Below are 26,289 nucleotides of genomic sequence, written 5' to 3'. Positions count from 1 at the left end.
TAAAAATGTTATTTTTATATATATATATATATATATATATATATATATATATATATATATATATATATATATATATATAGATAGATAGAAAAAAAACAAAAACTACTAAAAATGACAAAAATGCAACAAGCTGACTGAAACTTTAACTCAAATGAAAGTGGAAAATGTAAAAATAAAAATTATTCTAAATATTAATAAAATCTACAGTAGTATCTCAATGTTACTAAAATAACACTGATGTGTAACATTTAACCTAGTATGTTTTAATTATTTTATTAAATACTTTTGAATATATTAAATACTTTTGAAAATAGGTAGGTGATCATGTGATCTTAAAATGGCAGCCTCCATCAGATGACCTGCTCTATGTAAAATAAAACTGCTTTTATTGGGCTACTGATACTCAATTATTTCCACAATCAACACATTTTTTAAAGTACAAATTTTTTGTCAACATTTTGTCATAAAGAAAAAATTAGTGTATACCTTTGAAAAAAACATAATTTCAAGGTCAACTTTAATTTCAGAGGGATTGAGAGGCTGTGATTTGCACTCAGACGAGCAGACGAATGCAAATGTTAGCAGGGTTGCGTTGCGGTGATGTAACTTGTAGACACTGCAATATGTTGCTTTTGATGGCACAGCAGAGTGTTACGACAAGCCGAGAGTATCCACCCATACATGTTCTATACTTTTTGTCATTGACTTATCTACTCCCTCTCTCTTTTCCCCCTCATTCCTCCTTTCTTTTCTTGAATTATTCAACAATGTCACAGCAGTGACCTGTCCCTTGTCAGCACTACCTGCAGTACCTGCAACTCTGAGGCTGTGGTGATGTGAGGTCTGTCTCTCTTCTTTGCTTTCTCTCTCTCTCTCTCTCTCTCTCTCTCTCTCTCTCTCTCTCTCTCCTGGCTGTAATTTGTGTCGGTGACAGCAGGTTGACAACTGAGCGGCAGCATATGTTTGTGTGTGTGGGTGTGTGTGTGTGTGTGTGCATGAAGCCTCCTAACACACATTTTCTCTCTCTCGCTGCCGTGTCATTGTGAGAAGCCTGGAGGAGACAGGCCGCGGGTTTTTTAACCCGGCGCTCCGCCGTTCACAGCTGCGACTTGTCACATTAGTCAACTCAAATTTTAAGAAAATCAATTCCAAAGTTTAATTCGCTCAACTCCCATGCCTGTTCTCCCTCCGCACCTTGGCCACGGTGCCCCCCGCCACCCCCCAGCACCTCATGAAACAGACTCCCAAGGGGCACAAGTCATCAATCTTAAATCACGTCCTCAAAACTAATGGCGGAGCTCTGTGCCGAGCCTGTTAAATTGAATTATTAGTGGATTGACAAAAAACTGCTGGGATTATTTTAGGGACAGGCAGTGAGAGGCTTAATGACAGGAAATGGCGGGGGGGTGGAGGGAAGGATGTGGCCAGAGTGAAATAAGAAGGGAAACGATTCAGAAGGGTCTTCGCTTCCATCTGAAATCATCGAGGCATGTTCACCTGTGCAAGCTGCCAGTCTTGGGCCGAAACGCACTCTCTGTGTTAGTATGCGAACGCAGACGCTTAAAGCTACGCAAGCAAGAATGTGTTGCGTTCTCAAAGCACCACTAGGGGCGCCGGAGCATGCATTAGCTTAAACTGTCAGGTCAACTGCGAGTTTGAAAGTTGACACATTTGTTGCTAACTACCTGAATAATACCACATTTGATTTGCCACTTTAAAACAGAATGATTATGAAATACATGTGTTTTTGAGTTTGTCTCTTTCTCGTCTCTTTAGATTTGTCTTACTTTTGATTTGTGCAAACTTCACCACCTGAGCTTTATAATCTCAGGAGGAACAGGTGACTTTTCAGGGAAGTGCGAATGTTCCTGAATCATCAAAAAATTGCATACTTTTTAAAGTGAGAGAGGCTTGTTGAGAGGCTATGGTTTTGCCATTGATTACCACAAAATGCTGTGATAAAAAGACAATAAATTAATTAACACATGTAAGACATATTTCTACTGAATTGACTCTGCCAACTAACTCTATTTGTAAATTTTGACATCTTTACATGTTTTTTAAATATATCCAGACAGTCAGTTAGTCAGATGTTAATTCAGTAACTGCTCTAACAAATTACAGTTTGTTAGCAAATTGATAGGTCTGGACATTTGAGCCTGAGCTGTTAAAATAAAAGTTAGTTTAGTATACAATATTTTGTGCAATGTTTAAAACATACTGTTTGCTCAACAGCAAAAGACTCTTACAAGCCAGTTAATTTAATTAATCACACCATGAATTTGTAAGCACAGGTACTGAACATCACTACTTTCTTACTGGCTGGATATTTATCTCAGTGTGTAAAGATACTCATTTGTGTTTTGTATTAATAAATGAAATTTTAATCAATTGTAAATATATTATAGTTTAGTGTGTAGTTTAAAAACTGAATTCTATAGGAATAGCTGGTGATTCCCATCACAACCTGCCAATATTGAGTGGATTGGGCATGTAAACTGATGTTGAGATGTATTTACAGAGGTTTTCCCTCCACCGGGTCTTGTTTTGTGTGTGAGTGAGTGTGTGTTTGTGTGTGTGTGTGTGTGTTTAGAGTTACAGCTGTGCTCCTGGCACATGATGGTGATGGATGAATGTTGTTCTCTCCCAGAGCACAGCACTGAATTAAATTGAAAGGTACTGTTGATTCCCCCGTTACAGCCTCAGAATCAAGTTTGTTCAAAATTGATTCAAGCCAGGGGGGTCTTTGTGGAAAGAAAGATGCAGTGATTTCCTCTTGATAGGAAGGGATGATTAGATTTATTTTGTCTCTCTTTTTTTCCTTTGCTGGTGTCAGCAAATCAGAACAGCTCTCTCCCTTGTCAACACAAGCTCCTTGTTGAGCAGTCAAAGCTAATTTGTAGACGTGCCACTTGTTTTTTTTTTTTTCGTCTTCCACTGATACCACATTCTCTTTCTTCTTCTCTGTCTGATGAGAAGTTTTGACACTAAACGTTGACTTATCCTGATTGACTTCCACTGTTTAGCCTACACTCTGAAAAATAAAGGTTCTTTATTGGCGTCTAAGGTTCCATGAAGAACCTTAAAGAACATCCATGGAATCTTTATAGTGGAAAAAGTTTTTTTTTAAATGTTCTTCACACTAAGAAAATCAATGGTTCATTTAAGAACTCTTTTCACTGAAAGGTTCTTCTATGGCATCACTGCAAAAACCCCTTTTGGAAGATTTTTTTAGATTGTAGATGAGGAGTTAGGAAGGTGTGGAGGTTGGCTGTCATCTTTTCTACAGGATGGTTTCCTTTGGGAAAACAGAGCTTCTGACTCGTCATTCATCACCGGTGGTTCTGGTCTGTTTTGCGGTCTCCAATGGCAGGAGTCTATCTCCGTCTCATCCATCTTCAGGCCAAAGTCTCACCTTAGCACTGCAATTAAACCTCAACCTGATGTGTGTAATAAACAAGTGGGCCATGTTAAACTGGATCAAATGCGGGTTATCATATCTTCAGCTGTTTAATTCAATTCAAAGATGTGCTGTTACCTCCACGCCATTTTTACCTTTGGCCCCATAAGGTGTCAGTCAACATGTCATCAGGTTTCCCCCAAGCCACCTGGGATGGTGTCCTGTTTTTAAGACTCCAGACCTTCCCTTCACAGCGATGAGGACTGAAAGAGACTAGTGCTGTAAACCTTCATGTCTGTGCCGTCCACAAGAGATTTGTCAATACACTGAACCATATAGGATCTGGCAGGCTTTCTACAGGGACGATATTTGCCTTGAAATACTGTCTTTTCTCATCTTCAGTGTCAGCCCGCGGGGTGGAAGACAACATATGTTCTCTTCATGTCCACCAGACACGGCCCCACCAGTCACATGACACATCATTGAGCTTAAACGCATCAAATATTTCAGCTTTCTTCACTACTACGAGAACAGATGGTGCAAATTACCATTGCAGAGATACTTTGACAAACACACAGTGTCCCCGCACGAAATGACAAAATCATTAATTGGTATCGGGTACGTTGGTGATTTTTTGCACAGCGTGAAGGCCTGTCTAAAACTCACAGATGTAAAAGATTAATCTGTTGCCTTCAGGTAGGTGAGATGAAAATGATGACTCCTGACTGTTTGGAATTGTTCTCCTCTTTAAACAGAAGAGGAAAGCACTTCCTCTTCCTCCTGGGGAAGTCTCTTTTTTTGTCCTTGAAAGGTCTCTGTGATGGTGACCCCTCTGGCTGTGGTAATTATGACAATTTGAGGAATGGCCTGCAACTATGAGTGCTTTCCTCTCATTTACTCAGTGTGGGATTTAATTGATTTTACCACCTAAGAAGCTTACTAAATATAATCATATTATAAACCCTTTCTCTGTGTAGAAAGTGGTTTTTGTGCTCCATTACTTTAACTTGCATTTTGCTGCTTTAAAAATATTAATTTTTTTTTTTTTTTTTTTTTTTTTTTAATGAATTTGGTGTTTTCAGTATTGTGAAACATTTTTCAAGTAAACAATTTATTGATAAGTAATTCAAAATTATGCAATTAATGTCAGATCTGTGTTTCATGAGATTTTATATATGAATATTTTGGGGGGAAAGCCTTCAAATTAATTTTTAAATGCTAATTATAAAATATAAAGCTTAGAGTAATAAAAATAATCATATTTTTTTGTATAATGATTGTCTGTTTTTGTTTTTAATGAGTTTGCTGTTTTCAGTATTGTGACACTTTTATCAAGTAAATAATTTATTAATAAGTAATTTAGCATTATGTAATTAGTGTCAGATCGGTTTCTTGAGATTATAAATATGATTGTTATTTTTTCTTCCAATTAATATTGAAATACTAATTATAGAATATAAAGCTTATTAAATTTGAGTAATACTAATAACAATCATATTTTTTTGTATAATGATATATATATATATATATATATATATTTTTTTTTTTTTGGTTTCATTTTTTTTTTTGGTTTGATTGTTTTTAATGTCACATCTGTTTCATTATATTTTAAATATTAAGCTTTAAAAAGTCAAGTTTATATTTAAATGCTGATTATAAAAGTGTTCACCATTTTTTATTATTATTATTATATTATTATTATTATTATTATATAGAGTATATTTGTAGTCATGTTATTGAAAAGTATCATTTTAAAATATATTATTATTATAAGTATTTTATTATTTTAATTGATTATTGACGTTATTTTATCTCAAAATAATCAATATGGTTGTTTGATATGAGACATACAACTAGCACTACAGTTTAGTGATCATTGTGCAAACTTATTTGACTACAGAATGACATAATTGACTAATCAGAAGCTATTAAATAATATTATGAAGTGTTACCCAAGTATTTCATAGTGCGTTACTCCATAACCTACTGTGTATGAAAACGCAGTTCATTCTTTAATATTCAGTCAAGTATTTCGGTGCAGCCATAACCCAGAGTCCCACGTTGAGCGCTATAATCTTGCACCTCTCTGGATGTGTGGAGCCCTTGTTAATGTTAAACAGAGATTAGCCCTTTCATTTGCTGTACAGCTCAGTTCTCGCCCCCTCATCTCCTCTGCCCCCTTCAAGTATTCAAAATTAATACTACCCTCAGCTCCGAGGCCACTGTCTGATATTAACAAAGTAATAAAGAGAATGAATTTTTAAAGCATGTATTCTTAGAGGGTTAATATTAGACTGTTATCAGTGAGAGGTCAGGTGATGTGGGGAATTTTGCTGTCAGTTGTAGGAGCAATTTTGATAGCTTAGTCGTTATTCGTTTATTTTATGTGCCTTAATATATGACATATAGTTGAGAAGACTTTTTTACAATGAGTTTTTTGTGGTTGGTAGTTATTTTTTTACCACCAATTTGTTAAATGGATAAGCTGACAATTAGGGATGCATACAAGGGTTTTTAGGCCAAAATATCCAGAACACAAACTTTATTACCCCTTTCTAGATAGAAAGATGTGGTGCCATCTTCCCTTCTACCTCTCCAACATCTCAGTTCCTTACACTTCTTCCTTTCTGTTGTCCTCTCTCTCCATTAATCTTTCTGAAAGGCCTGATATCATCCATCTCCCCAGTCGGCTATTCCCGAGGGGTAAATTACTCCAGAGGCCTGCGTGGCCCCGCTCTGTATCAGGTTGACCCACGTCTTGTTTGCCATTTTGTGTACGCCGCTGTTTATTTAACAAGGAGCAGAGTGAGAGGGCCTTCCAGAGACGGTCCTTTGATAGTAACTTTGACACCCGAGCTGAATAATAACCCTCATTATGGAGTGGCTGACAGCTCCTGAAAGAGCTGATTTATGAATATGCTGGGGGCTGAAGCCTGCTGCCTTTCCCTGCTTGCTCTCCACGGCTCCACCGGCATCTCAGGCTGCCACCGTCCCTGTGCTTCCACCTTCCTCTCCTCTCCTTTTCCCCTTTCTGTGCTAGTGATTACAGGCATGTTACGTCAGGAGACTGTGGGCCGATCTGAGAGCCTGAGATCTGAAATCAATGGTAGTTGTCCATTGAGACCAAGAAATAAACACATTTCCTCTATTGGTGTTTAGATGAAAAAGAAAACGATATAGGATGGATGGATTGATGGGTGTATATATGGATATATGGATACATGAATAGAAGTAAATGAGTAGGTAGATATGGATTGATGGATAGAGGAATAGAAGCAGATGAGTGTGTAGACAGTGTAATTGATTAGATATTGATGGATAAATTGAATTAAATGGGTAGGTAGATACTGTAGATATGGATAGTTGGATAGATGGTAGATAGATGGGTGAAGAGATATATAGATGAATAGAAGTAGATGGGTTGGTAGACAGACAGATAAGTAGAAATGGATAGTCGATGGGTGAAGAGATGGATAGGTAGATGAATAGAAGTAGATGGGTAGGTAGACAGCGTATGGATGGCTGGATAGGTAGGTGGATGGATAGAAGTAGATAGGTTGGCAGAGAGATAAACTTTGTATTCTTTTGGCAAAATGTAATTTGATCCATCTCGTAAACAATTTTCCTTTTCAGATGACATCATCTAGATCTCTCTTTTTTCAACCCTTCCCTCCAACCATCGGTCATGTTCAGTAAGTCAGTTCATAATCAAGTTTTTTTTTTCTTCTAATATTTCAAAACTTGCAACGGTTTCTTTTTATTTTTCGGATAGTTGTTCATGAAATTTTAAACCCACCCCCCATGAGATTAAGCCTTATACTGTATGTAGTAACCCTTTTTAAATACACCCATATCAAAGCTTCCCTAAATAAATAATGAGATATATATTTCTCTTTTTTTGACACCCCAGCAGAATCAATTAAGCAGGGAAGGGAAGGGATCTCTGGGAAGACTGCGGGTTTGGAGAGGCCTTGAGCCCGAGCTTTGGACACCGTGGAGGTGGGATATCCAGTAGATATGAATAAACGGGTTGAGGAGGATGAAAGCTGTTCGGCAGATAAAGCCATAGCAGCCTGTCGGAATCCTGCCACGCTGGCCCTGATTTATGACCATCTCAGTCGGACTCCCTACCAAATCCACCCGCTGCCTTTCTTGTTCAGTGGAGATGCCTATGCTTGAGCTGATAGTAAGCATAAGCATTGAGTTGATAGTACAACCAAAGTTCACATACAGTACATGCAAAGTGACGACAAATTGTTGATAGGACTGGTAGCACTAGACTGTCAATTTTGTCTTTAGAAGACAATAGCAGGAAGACGAAATACTTTTTTAAATGCTATTCTAATTACTTTATATAAATGTACTTTCTAATCAGCCACTTGCCATGGGTGAATAAAGAACATTTTCTGGCCATAGATTTTGATAAATGTCATGCTACTCCTTGCTATTGGTAGGATCTACAGTATAACTAGAAGATAAACCCTTGCCAGTTGCCATGGGTTGATTAAGAATATTCACTGGCAATAAATTGATAATGTTTTAATAAATTTCTTAGCAGATATGAAACTGTTATTTATTTTATATATTTAAAAAAAAAAATTGGCGCATAGATAAAATTCTTATGGTATATTTTTTTAATAAATTATAATTTTTTTATAGGTAATTATTTGTATGCTTTTTTAAGACAGATAGAAGGGAATGCCAAAAACAAAATAATGTGATTGAACTGCAGATCTGACAGAGCTTTCTTAAATCTTAAAGTTTAAACATGAAAAAAGACTGTTCATGTTTTTCTTCTTTGTCAATCTGCTCTTCCATAAATACTGTATGAAAACCAAAAAGCGGCACCAAAGCTCAAACATGATGCCTATTATCAGCAGTCCACTCTAAGCCAAAACACAGTAGCAATGCTGTAGTATTTGATGCTGTTTTTGTGTCATCAGTGCAATAATGATGTGTGCATGGTTTCCTCAGGGATGTGGTCTGGTTCGTCACACTGAACCTGAGGACACAGCTGATGCCTCCGAGTAGCACTCTGATGTTCCCAGTTCCTCCTCTCTCACACAGCATTAAAAAATCTGGATAAAAGGTAAGAAATAGGCTTTATTAAGTTTAAATATGCATGATGTTTCTGAGAAAAGTGCAGTGCGGCATTGAGAAACGTCCAAAAGCTTGACTACTTATTTTTTCCCTCTTCCTCTCTCCTTCTCAAAAATAGTTAATAATTGAAAACAGAGAAGGGAAGGAAAGGGGGAAAAAGACACCAAGATTCTGACACACTCTGCATAAACATCTGCTTATTAGTGACCCTAGATGCCACACACAGTCACAGCGGCTCTGAAGCACCCCGCTGAGAGCTCAGATGTCAGAGGTCGGCCTTCACCATCATAACCTCTACAGACGTGTCTTCCGGTCTTTCACAGGTGACTCATAACTGTGAACTATTGAGCAATGAGGTCAGAGAGTTGTGCTGTATTGTGAATATATTCATGGCAAAAAGGCATTGTTAGGCAAAGTGTTTCTTTATAAATGTTTTGTCAGGTACAGTACAGTAACTTTTTTTTAAATCAGCATATTTGAATGATTTCTTTGGGATCGTGTGACACTGAGGACTGGAGTAATGATGCTGAAAATTCAGCTATGTCATAGGAATAAATTAATATAGAGTATATTCAAATTTAAAGCAGTTATTTTAAATTGTTATAATATTTCACAATTTTATTGTGTTGTACTGAATTTTGATGTTGTTCAAATAAATGCATAAATGCACCGACCCCAAACTTTCACAGAGTTTCATAACTCTTGCTTTATCAAGTATTTAGCATGGCTGGAACCGCATATTGACTGATCAGAGTTTATTTTTTTGAAACACACTGATCTGTGATTATAGGTTTATTGATTTATACTTAACCTGTGAATCTGCAGAAGAACAGCTCTAATAATTATTATTCATTGGTTAAAGACATTAACATCATGAAAGAAACATCTGTGAAACCTCCCGCTCGGTCGATTCCAGTTAACATAGTTGTAATGGTTGTCCGAATAATGCAGTGTCATGCTACTCAATTAGGGTGCTTCTTTATGAAAATATACCATGCATTAAAGTGTTAAGACATTCAGAGTGTAACAATTTGTGACAGCTTAAGATCCTACATTTAAGCAAATAAAAACAAGGCCAAGCGAGATCTTTGTCACTGTCTTAAAGGAACAGTTCACCCAAAAACAGAAATCGTCAGAATGAGAGTCCAAACAGCTGATAAAAACATCACAATAATTCACAAGTAATCCACAAAACTCCAGTCCATGATTTAATGTCTCGTGAAGTGAATACCTGCTTGTTTCTAAGAAACAAATCAATAATTGAACATGATTTTAACTTGGTGTCTACTAAAGTCTATACTTGTAAAGGAATGAAATGAACTTGAATTGAACTTTTAAGTCAGTCACTCAGTAATTATACACAGAAGTCATGCTTCTCTGCTCCTTTATAAAACAAAGCGTTTGTAATAGTTGTTATAGTTGCTCTGAATCTTTACCTGTGATGGGAGTCTTTCTTCATCCCACACACATTGCTCCTTCCACATCTTCATCGAAGGTGTCAGGTCAAATGGATAAACAGCATGTATTTACCCATCGTCATGATACTGTTAAACATGTCTCTGTACTAGCGCTCGCTGGGGTATTTATGACTCTCATTCACTGTCTTCTATTTATTATTACCCACGTTGCCTTTATTATCTCAAGGCCTTTCACTAGCCGGTAATACATGGACCCTCCTCTGAATTTTAATTTCAGAAAAGTGTGATTATTCCTGCCAGGGCCCTGTAAGAGGACGTCCTTCATGGTTCTCTCTCAGTGATGGATTAACACCCGGACGGTTAATGAATGACCCTCATAAGTTGTTAATGCTGTTTTAAGGTTCAATTTCTATTAATTTTCTAGCCAGCGTGACTCACGTTTTCTCTTATTCAACACTTTTTTTGCAATCATTTGTTCTGCAGATTGCATTATACACACACTATAGATACTGTATATACACACACACATACATACATACATACACTTTTAGACATTTTATTGTTAGGAAAGATTTAAAATAAATATTGTTATACTTTTATGTTTTAGTATTATATTTTATATTTAGTAGGGTTTTTTTTTAGTTTTTTTTATTATTATATTGTTTGTTTATATATCAATTTACTGTTTTAAGGTGCGATTTCTATCAATAATGTGACTCACGTTTTCTCTTATTCAACATTTTTACAAGCATTTCTTTTGCTGTTTGCACTATACATACTCAAACACCTTTGGATCACTGTGATTTTAAATTGAAATTAAACATATTTGTATTTTTAAGTTTTAATTAATAGTTTATATTCTACATTTTTTGTTTTGTAATTATTTGAGATAATTAAACATTTCTGTAGGCCTACACAAACCTGTGAGTCAAACCTCAGCTCTGCCTTCGGGCCCAAACTTTTCATCTATGTAAAAACCCAGTTATAGTTGAGGGTGTTAACATGGATACCATGGAGGATTGTAGGGTCAGTTTCACACCATGTCTACGCAGAGCTCGCAACCGCACTCCTTACTAGCCTCTCAGCACTCCGTTGTGCATTTTATTGGCAGGTGCTGTAATCTTTGGATCCCCGCAACACACAGCACATATGTAAGCTGTCAGCTTCCGAGCCAGGCCTAAATTACAGCATAACAGGCTAAGCTAAAGGCTCCAGTTAGAATACACCATGCATTAAAAAGCCCATGCAGGATGGCTAAATTACCGAGTGGCTTCGTCTGAGCGTGAGCAGGGGGATACAATTCCTTCCCGCTTCAGTGGGTAGATTATTCTCAGGTATCAGGAGCCAAGAAAGAGGATTATTTTGGTGCAAATATAGTTGTCAGTTTGGAAACTCCAGATGCAATCATTTCCATCTTGGGATAATTATGGGATCAGGAGTGAGGTTTGGGTTGAAAAGCTGGCGCAGGATGAGCTATCACTCTCTAATGAAGGATTTTACACACTGGGGGTGAGCAGAGTGTCAGCTAGAGTTCTCTCCTGATCCACATCTGTTTTAATAGGAGAGGGACTGTCTGACCTGGCAGAGAGCAGTGATAATTGTATGCTTTGTCTCTTTTTGTCTATTAGGGGGTTAAAAGTGTCAGGAAAGTGGGTACCATTGACCTTTAACCTTTTTCACAGAGCTGTTCATATTAAAGACCCTGATGTAAGAAAGGGCTCTTTGTTACGGCCCTGCAGTATCCACTCTCCTCATGTACAACAGAGCGAGGTAAGGGCATCCACACAATGGATAATGAATTTTAGTGAGATTGTAATAATGAGATCAGAAATTTAAAGTAAAATAAGAGTTACAATTGTTAGGAAGCAGTGAAAACTAATGGGTTTTGCAAATGCATGGGCTTTGTTTTCACATCTAGGCATTTTTTCAGTTAATAATAGTTAAGTGACAGTGTCAAAGACAAATAAACCCTAACAGGATGATCAGGACTTAATGCGAAGCAAAGTGATCTTGAAAACTATGCAAAGGCTTAGTTTGTTTAAATCATCAATTTTAAATGTATTAATTCATAATTTTATAGAAAATTTGGTTACACTTTTTTTTTAAGATGAAGTTGTTGCAGTGTAATGCAAAAGTACTGCACAGTATAAAGTGCATGTCCCTACTATAGGGTTAAGGTTAGGCTTAAATATAAATGTTTAAAAAATGTATTTATTAATGCACAATTGCCATTTGAAAGTCTTATTTTGCTGCACAATTTTCACATTTTTATAAATAAATCAGGGCAAGATAAAACAATGCAATTTATACATAAAAGTCATTGGAAAAAGTAGTGGAAAATATAGTGAAAAAGTGATTCATCTGTTCATTTATTATTAAAAATGTAAGTAATTTTTTAATATATTTTGCTAAATTCTTTACTAATGCACAATTGCCATAAAAAAATTAAAAAAAAAAAACATATTTTGCTGAACAGTTTTCAGATCAAGGTAACATTTTTTCACAAAAGTAGCAAAATATGTAATTTTAATAAAAAGTAAAAATGTAAATATTTTTAAAATATATATTTTAATAAAATCTCAACAATAAGCATGTCCAAAGTCGAAGAGCATTGCTGTGCAATTAAGGTGGTCTGGGTGGTTTTAATATGTGGTTGCTTGATTTGGTCCAATTTAATAGATGACTCAAATCTAAATGGTATTTAGGTCTTAGATATTTTTGCCTTTTTAATTGGTTATAAATTATAAGTCTGCGATCGAAAAAAAGCTGTTGCACACGTTTCCTCAGGTCCTAGGATTTGAGATCTTATTCATATCATAAATATTGCTCAGTTAGTTACACAAGTGGTGTGGTACTGTACACCACACAAATACAGTAGCTGTAAAACTGTCCTGAATTGTCTATAATAATATGAATCAAAGGCTTATTTCATAGTTTAGTATTGAGCATTCATTCCCTCTGGTGTGTATGACATGTGAGGGGGTTCCTGCCAAACGCAGAGGCTGAATATGTCGCGCTGGGCTGTGCACGCTTGGAAAAGGTCACACATTTGAAGGGATGGCCATTATGTTGGTGTCACTGCATGATGATGTATCGTTGGAGCCGGGCTCAACCTGACACACAGCAAGCACGAATATGATTTCAGAGAGCATTAAAAATTCAACAGCCTGACCTAATTACGCTGTAATATTCAGATGACGGGCTGCACATCACACCGGGAGCTTGCTTTTGGAATCCATTTCTAATTTTATTTAGTTTGATTCGTCAATAGCAGGAACTGTAATGCCTGATGCGATGCAGTGCTTTAATTGTGGAATTACATTGTTTGTTCAATCCTTCACCTCTCTACTATATACTATTAATATGCAAATGCTTTCCCCCCGGTTGACATTTATGCTGATATTGTGATTTAAATAAGTTGTTCACTAAAAGGACATTAATATGCCTAATTATATTTCAAGACATCTGCTAAACTGACTATGAAACCAGGCCTAAGACTTGTTTTCATAGATTATATTTCAGATATAATCGTATTTTGTCTTACCGAACTGGCTGATTTTTCCCTTTGCTTTTACATTAAACAAGTCAAAAAAGACAAATTACATTTTTTATTAAACATGCATCATGCACAGTGTTGCTTCTCAAGTTTTTTATAGATGTTTTGAATGTAAAATCAGATCATTCTCATTAAGAATAACGTTATTGTACTGCACTGACACATCTCATCCCTCTCCCCTAGTGTTTAGACAGTAAAGTCCTTCACTTAGCATGTGTGGTGTGTTCAAAGCCAGGTGGAAATCCTTATTTACAGCGTCTTTCTTGCTTTAGTCCCACGGTCTCCACTGAAGACGCAGAGAAGCTGGGATTACACTCAAGATAAACACTATCTCTCCACACAGGCAGACTTAGAGAAAAGCATTGCATTTCCTGGCATTGTTCTAGAGTTAAATCAATTCCCCGCGGCATTCAACTCCCTTTTTTTACCCCGCTGATCAGGCCTGGTTACAAACAGCTATCATTTGCATGAGAAAAAAAGAAAGCTCAAATGGAGAGAGTGGCATATTATCAATATTACAAAGTGTTGCAGGTAGCTCCACTGAAGTCAACGAGGAGCCCGGCTTTTCATGTCTCTGTGCATTGATTTAATGCTACTTAAAACGAATTGCAGATCAATTGGATTACCCAGAGGCAGATTTAATGAGCCGCACACTGCAAAAGGATGTTTGTGCCCCCTGTCATCTCAGCAAGAGACTCGTCATTCTCTGGGAACAGTTTCTAGCAAATCACGTCTTGAGCAGCGGTCATAACAACAGTGCGAACTTTGTTAAAGACACCATGGTTTTACTACGGTATTCTATGACACATTTTGGAACACCACATCTTTTCATGTTCTTTAACAGGGTACAATGATAATACCAGGAATTTCAGACATGTACCATAGGATTACCATGGTATTCTATTAAATGCATTGGAGTGTAACTGTTTCACCGTTTTTTGTTTTGGACATGAAACCATCATATATCATGAATGTTTGGAAATGTCTAATTATAATACCATGGCTTTTTGGAGATATACCATGGTATAACCATAGTATTATTTGTAATACTTAATAGTACTACGAGTTATTACTACGGAATAAAACTGCAGAATATTATAGTTAATCCATATAGAATGACTGAGTCATTCTTTTCTATACCCACTGTATATATTAATAAAACATTTGCACCATGATTTTGCTACTTGTCTGCAAGAGTACCTTATAAATACCCTGGTAAATGAATCTGAGTTATTTAGTACCTGGTATCTATAAAAAGCACCTTGGTACCATCAATATCTGATACCATCACTTGAAGTGAACTTCTCCAATTCTGTGCCAGGTCTGCAGTGAGTTAAACCGGTCTATATTTATACTTAGAGTAAATTTTGTAAGTGATGTAATGCCCAGCCTCATACGTCATTTATCCCATTTTTCGTTTCTCTGCAGCTTTCCATTTCTAACTCGTTTACTCGTCATCTCTCACAGACTGGGTTCATCTTGATACTGGCAAAAACTCTCTCTGTTTGACATGCATGTTTTGAGTGGCTCTATACCGTCATGGAGAGATGCAGGATAAACATTTATCCTCAGCTGCTAATCCACACCTGGGATCAATAAGGCTTTTTCACTGTGCTAATCAGATTGCCTCAGGATATAATTACTGTTTAATATCCTGTTACAGTGAACAGAGGGAGAACGCCTGTCTGCCAGCTCATGATTCCCAGCTCTGTCATTGGAGCTGTGTTTATATCTGCAGGGCTGACCGCAGGATGGCAAGCACTCCCATGGGCCGCCTGACGCCACTGGTTCACTCAACAGCAGATTTCAACATGGTTGGACACGGAGTGGCCCTCAAATTTAGATCAGATTCCTTGTTTAGATCAGAGACGGAAACGTTAAGATGGAAACAAAAGACGGGATGGTTAGGGAAACAAGAGGCCTTGAAGAAGTGCTCGTCTTGAAGCAAAGCTTATTATGCTTCTTTGGATGTGTTTTAAAGGTAGATGATATCCAATATTTTTTGAACATATCCACTTTTTTTCCCCCGTAAGAGTTGGCGTGGCCATTTGTAACTTTCCCTACAGCGGCTAATTAACTGGAAGTCTCAGACATTCACGGAAAATGGATTACTTCCGCATTGTAAAATAAGATAGATAGCATGATAGTAGCAGTGAACAATTCTTAAAGGAACCATTTTTTTTAATTGAAGAACATCAAGACCAATAAATAAGTGCACCCCTCTTTTAGGCCCAAACCACCAAGATATAGGAATATGTGTACATGTGGTATGTTTTTTAAAAAACTTTATTTTTCAATTTCAAGAATTATTAGAATGAATGAATATACAGAACCTGAAGTATACTGGAATGGAAATGTTATTTTGCAGAGCGTGTTTTTATCAATAAAAATAAATGTGCATTTGACACCTACAAATATAAATTTATGAAGAAGTTGTTTTAAATTTGAGAACTATTAATCAGTTAGGTAACACTTAACAATAAGGTCTCATTTATTAACATTAGTTAATGCATTAGGTAACAGTGGGTGATATGTTATTTTTAAAGTATATATTAATCTTTGTTCATGTAAGTTAACAAAAATACAATTGTTCATTGTTTGTTCATGTTTACTGTGCATTAACTAATGTTAACAAATACAACTTTTGAGTTTAATAATGTATTAGTAAATGTTGAAATTAACTAAGATTAATAAATGCCTTAGTGTTGTTCATTGTAAGTTCATGTTAACTAATGTAGTTAACAAATGAAACCTTTTTGTAAAGTGCTATAAAAAGCCAACAATATGTTAAATTACATGCTAAATTGACCGTTTTTTACATGCATAAACAACAGCAGAAGTAAGTATGGAATGGTTAGATGGTTAGCTGTGTTTTATTATTGGCTTTTAGCATTGTTTTGCCTTTGCTCTCTGCTGTTCTGAATTGTGGTTTCCAGCTTGGATCTCCACTTTTGCTCAAGTTGACCATTAGTTCCTCACCTGACTCAAACATTATTTCACCTCAAACAGCTCTGACCTCAGTGTACTGGACCCCGCAGATGCATGTGACCTTCCCATGAAGTGCATTTGGAGAAGTCACACCGTGCTGCCACCAGTTCGGTTCTTGGAAAGCACGCCTCAAAATTCAATCACACACGAGCACCATCCAGGCACCCAACTCCACCCCCTTGTTGACTTGATTAAGGTGAGTGGGATCGCTTTAAAAACCTACTTGCACGCACACACACACACTCTAGCACACAAACACAGGAGGGGCTCATAAGTCTTGATTTCAAAGCTTCGTAATTGGGAAAGGATCTTTTAGACCTGGTGTGGAGCCCCATTCCTTTATTGTTTCCTGATTTTAATGTGCACGGGGCACGATTATTGTATGAGGGTCCATTTAAAGAACAACTCAGTGCTGAAGATGAAGAAACCACGTCAACAGCCATGTCGTACCCTGCCATTACCGCTTCGGTTCCCTACTCCTATCCTGCTATTTGTTCCCATTAAAAAGCCTACTAGAAAGACTTCAATTCATTCAGACCTATTGTATTCGGTAATGTACACTATTAAGTACCAGTATATTGAAACAAACCTTTGATTAAATGTATTTGAATCACAAAGAAACAGCAAGAATCCTCCCTTGCCTTTGTTAATGAGGGCCTCATTGTGCTACCTGTGCTCGCCTGAGGTTTCAAGAGGCCTGTTTTTTCGCAGTTCTACTCTAATATTAAATCAAATCAACTTGGGGAGAGGAAAAAAAAAAGGCTTTTGTTCCCATTTGAATAATTTGTACATATTGTTAGTTATATTGGCTGATCTCCTAACAGTGTAAGGTAAGAAAAGAATGTTATTTTTTCCCCAGTATAATTGGCATTAAAATTATGGCTGTTTTTTTATTATTATTTAGGTTTAATTTGTTCATTATGCATTCATGTGATTCATTATGCTAATTTGTGTTCAGTGTAATTTAAATAGACCAACACAAACAAACAAAAACAAACTTGAACTCTCACCAGCACAAATTTTATTCCTGGTGACTTTTAAACACTCAGGCACCTTAAATACACAATACAAAGCCATTGCTTAGCCATACCAAGAAAGGCGTGCAAATCTATGTAAGTATGATACTGTTTGCATAATAGATTAGAAATTAGCATTTTTGTTCATTTTTCCATGTATGCACAGTGCCCTGGAAGAAAAACGCTCCCTCCATATCAGATCAGCCAGCCTTCCATTTTGCGCAGTATATTATTTGACAATCTAAAATGTGTAATTTGCATGAAATTGCTTAATTAAAACACAGTCACTTGGGGTATTAATTTTTTTGCCGACAGAGTGCCGTGCAGGCAGATGTAAAGGGCTGTCAGAGAGGAATGTCAGGGAGTGAGAGCGGGGACAGTGTCCCAGCAGGCCATGTCTTGGCTGGGGAGGGTTACAGTGGCTGGCTGCCCGCCTGCTTTGGGCACGCTTGGTAAACGGAGACCCCTGCACTGGAGGGATACAAAGGGGAGGATGGCAGGGTGATGGAGAAGGCATCATGCCCTCGGCATGTGAGATCTGAGAGTTGGCGACATCAAGCACTCCGTATAGATGCACTTGCAGCTTGTGCCAGGCTGTAATGTGTATGTATGTACTGTATCTGGATTTTTTTCATCCTGTTAATGTTGTAATAGATGTTTAGTATGCAATCTCATGCAAAATTTAGTGTTATTGTGGCAAATGTTTGATAAAAATAGCTGTATACTGTATATATAAACATTCAATTAATGAAAAATGAAATTATTGACTTAGTTGACCTGTTTTATTTTTAAAAATCTTAGGCTTTTAAGAGACCTTTTTTTTACTGTATCTTAAGGGAAATATAACTTGACAATTATTGACATACAGTAAAATTAATAGCTGGAAAATGTATTTGGATAGTATAGCTCAGATAAATTAATATTTAAATATGTCATTAATTATAAAATTACTGTGATTTCTGTTCTCAAGAAAAAAAGTGACAGGAGGGACTCAGTGGTGACTTAAGTTGATCTCCAGATAATCTCATTGCTGAACACACTTTAAAAAAATGATTTTTCAAAGTTATCAATAAAACATAATTGGAGTTTCACAAGCAAATACATTTTTTTTTTTACTTCAAAATTTCACATTTTATTCAATGTTACTAAACATTTCTTTGTAATTGTGAAATTTGCAAGCAATTTCGGAAAAAATTTTCTACACCAAATGTTTTATAGTAAAAACAGCTGAGATGTTAAGGAGATTGCATTTATTTGGTGTGCACATTTATGTTCTGGCGAAACCTTGTGACAAATGTGTTATTATAGAAAAGAATCACAATAAAATAGCTGTTTTTGGAAGAGATTCTGACATGCACATGCACGCTAAAGAAATCAGCTGCTCAAACACACGCTCTCTGAAAGCGTATTGGTAGATCATGACACATCAGATGAAATGTCCCGTTTCCAGTTTGTGAAGTGTCACTGTAAGTCTCACGCTGTACCCTTTTGTCTTAAATATCAAAGCCAACACGGGCACGTTAACATTTGAATATTTTCCAGTTCTTCATGAGGGGAGATCATACAATAGGGTGGGTGGGGGGTGGGGGGTCTCTTGGTGTAGTGAAGTACCACATATCAAAATGAAAGAGCCCTTTCTCTCTCTCTCCCTCTCAATCGCTCTCTCATTCTCTCTCTCTCACATCAGTGACTGCTTGTGAAGGGCTTCCAAATCACAGTCCTTGTACCATTCAGCACATACAAAAGGGCTGTGTGAGCCTGAGCAGGCAAGGCCTAATTAAAATCCTTTAACAGAGAGAGAAAGAGAGGGGCACATGGAGCTGGGCTGGGATTGTAAAGGAGGCTGTCAGTGAGTTGGGGCGTCGACAGCCACACACAGACCCTGTGACAGTTCTCCAGAGCTGCTACCACATACGCCATTTGCTCAGAGGGCCTTAATTGGGTCTTTGATGTCCCTTAGAAAGGTGGCAAAGAGATGGAAATGTTATCGCCGCCCACTTTCATACTGCCTACCAGCTTAGATTGTTTATGATTTACAAAAGATGTGCTTCTCCTGCTCGCTGTCTTTTTTCACCCAGCTCTTTTCTCTTTCTAATAGGGATGGGTCAGGATGGTTGATTAGTGAGGTCAACAAGTGACTTCAGATGGTTTTACTCCCTTTGTTTTTAGAAGCAGTGCTCTATTTTAAAGTAAAACATTATTGTTAGATATAGCAACAATAATAATCTTAACACAGTCATTATATTTTTACATTTTACAAGAGATATTATTATTATTATTACATTTTTGTTAAAATGCGATTTCATTCCTTAATATTTTAAGCTAAGATGTTGATAAATATAACAAAAAACTATAATATTCAAAACAATATTTAGATAATATAATATTTTTAACTGTTACAATATATAATTTATTTTTATTATTATTGTTGTTTTTGTTGTTGTTGTCCCTTGATATTTTAGTTAAAACATTATTGCTAAATATAACAATAATCAAAATAATAAATAGTTATTATATTTTTAAATGTTACAAAATATATAATTTTATTATTATTACTATTATTATTTAAATCAATTTCAGCCCTTAATATTTTTAGCTAAAATATTACTACTAAATATAGCAAAAACAATAATAGATATCATTTATCATTATTGATGTTGTTGTTTAAAGCAATTTCAGGCTTTAATATTTTTAGCTAAAACATTGATAACAACAACAACAGTAATACTAATAGTATTATTATAATGATGAATTGTTGTTATTTTTGTTTTTTTAATTGTGACAAGATATATTATATTATTATTATTATCATTTTAGCTAAAACATTGCTACATTATTGCAATAATAATAAAGAAAATAATAATAGCTGTTGTCCTTGTTGTTATATTTTAAAAAAAAATAACGAATGAATTGAGAAACTTCATTTGTTAGCGAAACTTCTCAGAGAGGGGTATTTCATGCTCAAGTTGCAGCTGTACTAACAGTTGCACTGTTTTGTGCGATGTGAATGTCCCAAAAACATGTCAGATTTGCGTAATGGACTTTAAATCGTTCAGTAAATTATGCAGTACAGTATGCAACCCATCGAATAGCCATAGTTTGAAAAAATTTTGATTTTCACATCTCTAATTCCAAAGTCATTACGCTATTAGCTTGCATTTTAACTCCTGTCAGGGTCGTAGCATCTGTAACTTCCATTCCATGCTTAATTCTCTCCCCACAAATTCACAGCCATCGCAAGCGTGTACAGTATGTATGTGTGTTTGTGGGAAAGGCTAGAGAGAGGCGAGTCCCTGCTGCCACCACTGATCAAATGAAACAACAAGGGCAACAGCAACTAATGCGGGGAGCTGTTTAGTGCAGGGCTGCCTTTTGAAATGATGATGATAATGGATTCAGTCCGCTCATTAATGGAGTCCGAGTGCTCATTAGAGTGAACAAACAAGCCAGCCTGTCAGCACTGGAAATGCCAAGTGCCGGCAACTGTCTCCGTTTTATGTGAAGACACCGCGTTCTCGCCATTTACCCACCTACTCCACCCCCAACATCAAAGTCGGTGGTGGGGGCCACCGCGACACCACCACCACGCCACCCTCGGAGGTGGCTCCGGCAAACGGGATGAAATCAATTCCACTCTTTTGACTCCATCCTCACATAGAGTTTTAAGCCTGTGTGTTCACTCATACATGCAGTAACTAGTGGGAGTTTCTCTATATTTAAAGCTGACATTGTTATTTTTGTCTTAAGCCACCCGAAAATGAAAATTCTGTCATCGTTCGCTCACCCTCATGTTATTCCAAACCTGTATGCATTGCTTTCTTCTTCAGAACATGCACACACGCACAAAATATTTTGAAGAATGTTGGTAACCAGTTTTGGTTCCCATTGACTTCCATTATATGAGTTCCCAATGATTTTTATTGGGAACCAATGGGAAGCAAAACTTTTTGGTTACCAACAATCTTTAAAATATCTTATTTTATGTTCCACAGAACATAAACACAGCTCATGCAGAAGTCACTTGCAAACCAAGCAGCTTTCTGTTGGTCAATGCAGCATATCCGCATGGAGAAATCTTATGAAAATCATTATTTATTCCTACTGAGATGACTGAATTTCGCCTGAACAATGATAAATGTGACTGCACCTTTATATTTTTAAACCAGTGTGTTTGCTCATATAAACAGTAACTTGTGGGAGTTTCTTTTTATTTAAATTTGATATGTTTAATTTTTTCAATTTGTTTTAAGGTGTTGGTCACATTAGCTACATTTCGCAGACTGTCTAGTGGCAATAGTGTAGCAATGTATGAAGCACAGCTCTCACAGAAATCACTTTCAAACCAAGCAGCTTTCTGTTGGTCAATGTGGCAAAACTTGAACCAGTTGCGAAATCTGCATGGTGAAGATTCACAATATCACATGAAATGCATAATCGAATTGAAATTTGCTGAACAACTGTAAATGTGACAGCACCTATGTACTTTTAAACCAGTGTGTTTGCTCAAATAAGCAGTAAAATAAGTCATTTTCAAAAGATGGAGGTGGGACTATTTGTTTGTCCAAACAATGGAAACGGTAGAAATGTTGGCTGAAACATTGAAGGAGGGACCCATACTCAACTGTGTGGTTAGTTTCTCTATTCTCACATGTCCTTCTGTTCGAAATTCTTAAATGTTGTTACATTCGTCTTTCTCTGAAAACAAAGAAATTGTTAACAGAAATCACCTCTGCTGGAACTGTAGCACGACACTTTCATAAAGCAGAGAAGAATGATCCCCCCCCCCACATCCTTAAGTTAAACATTGGCTAAGTTAAACTGAGATTATCCTCGATCTCCCAGCGTCTTTGAACCCATCAGAAAATAAAAAGACAACATCTTGTCAAGGAAGCTGAAAGATTAGAGGACTTTGGTTTCAGAGATAATATCAGGGTCTGTCACCATTTCACAGAAGTTCTAGCTTCCACCAAGAATGTAATGAGTGCATTTTGGCTACTTTTTGTGATTTGTAATGCACCTTATCTTCCCACAGCAGATCTTTGCTAATCAGTGCCTTTTTTTGAGTCACATCTCAGTACTTGTCACATTCTTCACTTGTATGTACATAGTAATCATACCTCTCCATTTCAGAAATGAACTGTAATACTGATTAAGTTTATTGATTCATAGTTTTTTCTTCAATTGCAACAAAGTGTGACGTTTCAGATAACACTCTGTTCTGCATGAAAGGAAAATTTGATCATATTACATAGGTTTTTTTTATTTTTTTGGAGGCGAAAAGAGATAAAAGATCACCAGTGAAAATTCATCACCCATTAAAGTCAGGCAAAATTACCCGGGTTGCATTAAGAAGCTTAAAAAAAAGAAAGAAAGAAAGAAAAAGAGAGAGAGATATGTATCATGCATGTGGAGATGCATAAACATGATAGAGCAGCTTAAGTAGAAAATGAGATCTGATGCCTTACTGAAGAAGAGACCTCGTGCTCAGAATGCATTTAAATTTAAATATTCATATCATTATAATCCAGAGGAATATGAAACGACTGTATGATATTTTATTGAGGAGGTTTTAAAAATGAATGCTGTCCCAACTCCTTAATAAAAATCCTGCCAAAGCTCTTAGTAGTCACACTGAAGGCGTTCCTCTTTGGTGGCATGCCAGTCAAGTCTGCTACAGGTCCTCGGGTGCTTTGCCTGGGCCCCACACACACACTCTCTCACAGGAAGTCTGTCTTCTAGCTGTATTTACTTCTTTCTTTGAATAGTCAGATTGTTCTTGTGTGTGTATATTTTCAGAAAAACATGTCAGAGAGTAGATGCACATGACAATCCTGTGTGAGTTCACCCTCTTTTTCTCACACACACACAATGTATACTTTGCTGTCTAAATGGGGACATATAGGCTTTCATTTAAACTTTGTTAATTTTATTTAAAAGTAATAATAATGGCTACAAAATAACCTTCAACTGATTTATATTCCCAGGTAAATGAGTCGGTGACTTTACTTCAACAAACATACCTTACTGGAAATTTTATATTGTGTAAATTTAAAGTTGCTATTACTCCTTTGTTATTATTCTATCTGTTTTTATTATGTATTTTTATGATATTGTATAATAATACTTTTTGCTTTTTTGTACTTTTTTTAATTAAATCTATAATGCAAATAAAATGTGGTTTTCCAATTGTTAACAGCATACACACACACACACATATACATACATATATATATATATATATATATATATATATATACATATATATATATATATATATATATATATATATATATATATATATATATATATATATAGCAAATCATTGTTGCTTAGGATTAAACCTTTGAAAAAACTAGGTTTACTTGACTTCATTTTTGAACAGTATGATAAAACTACTCACATTTACTCACATTTCACTGCTGGTTATATATGCTCTATATAATTGTGTATGTTACAAATAAAAATCTTGAATCTTGAATAAAACTTGAGGCACACACAGAGTACTCTTGCTGCTGTACAGTACAACTACCTCTGCAGGCACTGTAGCACACTTTCTGTTTGTGGTCCAGATGTGATGTAGAGTTGGTGCAGTGGTCTCCTGTTGTGTGTGAGGTGTGAAAGGCACTGCACACTTCTTGAGGAGTTGAGGACAGATTGAGTTCTGTACTGCTGAACAGCTGTCATTCCCTGCTCACTGTCAAACAACAAACAGGGACTCCTGGGGTTCTGACAGCTCTACCGCCATCCACAACATTTATTTATCTGAAGAGAGATAAAAGTTGATGGTAAGAGATGGACTGTTAGAGTATGTGAAGAATGTCATATATTAAATATATATTAAAACATCAAGCATATAAAATCAGTGCGACTTATAACATCCAAATAAAAGATAAAAAATATGTGTCTCTACTAACTTTGCAAATCACCGAAAAAAAACAACCAAAAAAAAAAACAACAAACAACCAGAACTGCTCAAGTTCACTGTCTCTACTAACTTTGCAAATCTAGTCTTTGCAATATTTGCCCACTCTTCTCTGCAGAACTGCTCAAGTTCAGTAAAATTTGAAGGTGAGTGTTTCAGTCATTGCACAGATTTTCAGGGGGGTTTAAGTCTGGGCTCTGATCAGGCCATGCAAAGACATTCACCTTTTTCTCCTTCAACCACTGTGTGCTCAGCAGTGTGCTTTGGGTCATTGTCATGTTGGAAGGTAAACCTTCTGCCCACTGACAACTTTCTGGCAGAGGGCAGCAGATTTTCCTCAAAATTTGACTGTATTTTGCCACATCAATTTTTCCTTCTATCCTGATAAGTGATCCCTGCTGCAGAGAAATACCACCATAACAGGATATTACCACCTCCAAGCTTTACTGGAAGAATGCTGTTATTTGGATGGTATACTATATTTGATTTCTGCCAGACATATCGTTTGGTGTTGAGGCCAAATAATTTAATTTTAGTCTCATCAGCCTCAGAATCTTCAAGGTGCGTTTGGCAAAGCTCAGTTGTGACTGCATGTGGCCTTTTTTCTTGCAACCCTCCCATACAAGCCACATTTGTGGAGAATTTGTGATATTGTTGTCACATGCACACAGTGACCACTCTTTGTCATAAATTCCTGCAACTGTTTCAGTCATAGTTATTTACTATACTGGTGTAAGGGGAATAATATTGAGTAATTTTAATTGAAAGCATTCTCTTTTGACTGAATACTTCAGATTTGGCAGATATTTCCTTCCACACCTTGTCATTTTAGTTGACTGTCCATTGTTTAACTTCCTCTTGATCGCTCTATATTCATGCTCAGATTCTCACACCTCCGGCTCAGCGTTGATATCTGTTCAGAGAGCGGCAGAGGGAATGAAAGAATAGAAGGAGGAGGTGCAAAGAAGAGGAGGAGGTAAAAATAAATTGCATTCCCCTCCTAACAGGGAGCCTTCACTAATTATGCTGATAATCCTCCTCATAGAAGCCAAGTCTTCTAAATAGACCTGTGCTCGGTGAACTCTGATTCGGGGGGTTCCTGGCGGTGCCCAGCCAGGCTCGGCTGCCCTACTTCCTGTCGTTAATTATCTTTTGTTTGCCCTTGATAATCCGCGGCCCGCCGTGCCCATAATGAAAGCTCTGAATCACAGCTAAGTGTAAAAAACAATGGCATTGTCATTACCACATCATCAGCGCATTATAAATAATGAATGAAACGTGCATTAGGCAGACAGAGGGAGAGTTTATGAAAATGACTTGAGAGAATAGATTAAATTACAACTATTATTACTTTTCCTTTTGATGTAGTGCATCAGAGTAATTACAAAATTGTATAAAAAGGGATTCCATTCTCCACGAGTGGTATAAAAATCAAATTTATGTTACGAGGGAATTGTGTCTCGGGTTGACAGTACTTAATGTATAATTTTAAATAACATTTTCTTAAAAACACCCCTTTCATATTCAGAAGGACATCATTAGGATGAGAATAAAGCATTCATTTTCCACTTGGCCAAACGTGAATGCAATCCGTGCATGTGTATATAAAACATTGGCACTTATCAAGTCACAACGATAGACTCCTTACGACCATAACATCGGCCTGCTACATTCTTGTCCCTGATTTTGCTTTACGATCTTCATAAATCTGTCGGCAAAACTTATCAAGTCACAACGATAGACTGCGTTGGGCCATTAGTTTGCAGTAGCACCTTGTCCTTTTTGGCGGGAGATGCGCATCGTTATAGATTAGGGTTTCATAAATCTGATTCTGATGCTCAGGGTCTGGTTACAGATGCAAAAAAGTCAACACTGTTTTTCCCGTTCAG

At 36.6% G+C, this 26,289-nt stretch overlaps 1 long non-coding RNA gene across 2 annotated transcripts in view; it reads left to right on the top strand.

Annotated features, from left to right (window-relative positions):
* The first annotated feature begins 5,396 nt into the window (after window positions 1-5,396).
* Window positions 5,397-26,289, top strand: part of LOC122141328 — a 44,073-nt gene continuing 23,180 nt past the window's right edge. The window contains exons 1-5 of one of the 2 annotated variants that reach the window (XR_006157714.1): window positions 5,397-7,092; window positions 7,311-7,586; window positions 8,375-8,489; window positions 8,619-8,823; window positions 16,484-16,658. This is a non-coding gene — a long non-coding RNA (uncharacterized LOC122141328). The remainder of the gene's footprint in view (window positions 7,093-7,310; window positions 7,587-8,374; window positions 8,490-8,618; window positions 8,824-16,483; window positions 16,659-26,289) is intronic. The other variant, XR_006157712.1, reaches the window with a different exon arrangement.

This window comes from Cyprinus carpio, chromosome A4, assembly GCF_018340385.1.
Source record: "Cyprinus carpio isolate SPL01 chromosome A4, ASM1834038v1, whole genome shotgun sequence".
Lineage (NCBI taxonomy): Eukaryota > Metazoa > Chordata > Actinopteri > Cypriniformes > Cyprinidae > Cyprinus > Cyprinus carpio.
The sequence above is the reverse complement of the archived record's forward strand: the minus strand, read 5'-3'. Positions and strand labels throughout refer to the sequence as shown.